The following is a 3450-nucleotide window of genomic DNA, read 5'->3' on the forward strand; positions in this document are numbered from 1 at the left end:
GAATTTTTTAGTGGACTAACTGTAAAGTATCATGAGACAAACATTTGGAGATAGAAAGGGAAGGATGGATGTTTTCCATCAAGTTTGTTATCTGACTTGCAGGCAGGGTAGTGTTTAGATATTATGAACTTAAATAAAGTAACTTGGGATGTAAACATGAGCAGTGGATGTTTATTTGTTATAAAGACTGGAGTGAAGAAAGCCTTTTTGCTTTAGCCACTTTCTATCCTAACCACAAGTGTCCCATCCACACCTTTCTCCAGGGTCAGACTACCTGTTAGATAAAAAAATAAAATTACTTTGGGCCTGTGAAGGGAAAGCCTGCTGCATGTTATCCAAGCCATGATGAGCTGAGCAGCTCCTAAGTCTAGGACAAGCTGATAGAGGAGCTGCCATCAATAGCCATCAGAGGTTCGTCAGTGCTATCCCCCTATTCACCTGGTGCAGGCACTGGAAACTGGATTGGGAAGCAGCTCTCCTTAATCTGCAGTCACAAAATAGATAAAGTTTTCTCTCTACCATAATGCTTAGTTCAATAGAGTATGTATTCAGCTTAATCCTTTTCCTTTGCTCACTCTTATGAATTGCTCACAGTTAATTTTTTTCTCTTAGTTATACTTTCTACTAGAATTGTAAAGGAAAGACCTGCAATAAACTTTCTTCATTAAAAAAAAAAACAGAGCACAAAAAGTCATTCCTTTATTTGAGAGCTCAATTATTTTGTCAGCAACGCTTGTCTTATTCCCCCTGGAGAGACTGAACAATTAGATGCCTACCAAAACAATTTAATATAATTAATTTGAGGGATTCCCATAAACTTCATTGTTTTAAAGTTCATTGCTCCCTATGAAAGCCATGATTAAGCATGGTTGTTTTACCTTTTGAAGAGCATTTAAAGAATCAGAAAATGCCAAGTGATAACTTAAGGCCATGGCAGCTGAAAGATGTGCAACATCTTGGCAAGAAGTTGGTATTAAAGGTAAGAAAACATGGAATGTCTTAAATTATGATAAAAAAAGTTGGGCTACAACCAATCCTTGCTAATTAACTTCATTGTGGGTTCCCTGGAGTAAGTTCAATATACTTGAAGAGTATGGGAATAGCCTTTTTGTAAAATAATTTGGGTTTTGGTACAGTGCAAAAAGATGATGCTATCACTCCAACCTTAATCAGAAAAAAAACTTCTCATTCTGATTCTGGTAAGAGTCTGTAGCTGGCTGTCTGTGTCTCAGACTCCAAGTAAATAGAGATGGGTTGGTGGGAGATGTGGTGATTGGAGGTTGCTTGGGGCATAACGATCATGAAATTACAGAATTCTCGATATTTGGTGAAGTCAGGAGGAACATTAAAAAGACTTTTATACTGGACTTTCTGAGAGCAGACTTTGGCCTGTTGAGGAGGCTTATTCAAAGAGTTTCTTGGGAAGCAACCCTTAAAACCAAAGGAGTTCAGGAAAAGTGGATGTGTTTCAAAACAGAGATCTTGAGGCCACAGGAACAGACTGTCCTTGTGTGCTGAAAGATGAGGCGACGAGGCAAACACCCGGCCTGGATGGGCAATGAGGTTTTGGAGGAACTTAAGAATAAAAAGAGGATGTATCATCTTTGGAAGGAGGGTCAGGTCTCTCGGGAAATATTTAAGGGGGCTACTAAAGCATGCAGAAGAAAAATTAGGGAAGCCAAAGCTCAGTGTGAACTTAGAATGGTGACTTTGGTAAAGGAAAAAAATGTTTTTACAAATATATTAACAATAAAAGGAAAGGTAAGATCAGTCTTTGTTCTTTATTAGGTGTAGGCAGGAACTTGGTAACAGCAGATGAAGAGAAGGCAGAAGTGCTTAATGCCTTTTCTACCTCAGTTTTTAGTGGGAAGATGACTTGCCTTCAGGAAAACTGTCCTCTTGGGTTTGTCAATGGTATCAGGGAGCAGAATGGTCACCCCATTATTCAGGAGGAGGCAGTCAGAAAACTGCTGAGCCACTTGAATGTTCATAAATCTATGGGCTCAGATGGGATCCACCCCAGGGTGATGAGAGAGCTGGCAGATGAGCTCTCCATCATTTACCAACAGTCCTGGCTCACTGGTGAGGTTCCAGATGACTGGAACCTGGCCAAGGTGACACCCATTCACAAAAAGGGTGGGAAGGAGGATCCTGGTAATTATAAGCCAGGCAGCCTGACCTCAGTACCTGGTAGGGTTATGTATCAGTTTATATTGAGTGTCATCACACCGAATTTATGGGATGGCCAGGGTATCAGACCCAGCCAGCATGGGCTTAGGAGGGGTAGGTTGTGTTTGACCAACCTGGTCTCCTTTTATGACCAAGCAACCCGCCTGGTGGATGCAGGAAAGGCTGTGGATGTTGTTGATTCCGAGTTCAGCAAGGCTTATCACACTGTCTCCCACAGCACACTCCTGGAGAAGCTGCAGCCCACGGCTGGGACAGGAGCACTCTGCGCTGGGTTAGGAACTGGCTGGATGGCCGGGCCCAGAGAGTGGTGGTGAGCAGTGCTGCATCCAGCTGGGGCCAGTCACCAGTGGTGTCCCTCAGGGGTCTCTGCTTGGGCCAGTTCTGTTCAATGTCTTCATTGATGACATGGATGAGGGGATTTGTTGTATCGCGGGCTGCTCCTCACACCGCGATACCCCGAGCGGTGGCGTGCTGGGTGGCGAGAGGGAAGAGAACGGGCGGCCTCTCCCCCTGTGAAGCTCTGCAGTCCCAGTTATCGGCGTGGGGACAGACAGAGGCGACATGAGACTTGGGAGTGAACAGGATGGTTTTATTCAGTGAATCCCAAGACCCTCTGGGGAGGGCGAACAAAGGTTTTATACAGGAACTCAAGAGGAGGGCTATAGGAACAGCAACCAATGAAGGTAGGACTGGGGAGGAGTCTAAGGCGGGACTAACATAGCACAAACCTATCAGGGGAAACAAGGGAGTGGAATAATACAAAGTAACCAATAGGGTGTTGAGCCTCACTAAATAGACAGGGAAGGCTCTGGAAGCAAGGGAGGGGACTAGGAGGAATTATAGGGAATGTTCTGGGGAAAGGGAGGATTGACAACTTGGAGAGGAGGGAGTTAGAGAAGAGTTTGGGAAGATTGACAACTGGGGAAGCGAGGAGACTGGGGGGGGCGGGGTGAACAGACACAAAACAAATATTAATTAAAAGAAAAAACACACCACCACAGGGATTGAGTCCTTCGTTTGTGAATTTGCTGATGACACCAAGCTGGGGGCATGTGTTGATCTGTTGGAAGGGAGGAGGGCTCTGCAGAGAGACCTAGAACAATTGGATGTATGGGCAGAGTCCAATGGGTTGGAATTTAGTAAGTCCTAGTGCTGACTCCTGCATTTTGGCCACAATAACCCCCTGCAGCGTTATAGACTAGGGATGGTGTGGCTGGGCAGTGCCCAGGCAGAAAGGGACCTGGGGGTACAGTGACAGCC

Source organism: Taeniopygia guttata, chromosome 4 (assembly GCF_048771995.1).
Source record: "Taeniopygia guttata chromosome 4, bTaeGut7.mat, whole genome shotgun sequence".
NCBI lineage: Eukaryota > Metazoa > Chordata > Aves > Passeriformes > Estrildidae > Taeniopygia > Taeniopygia guttata.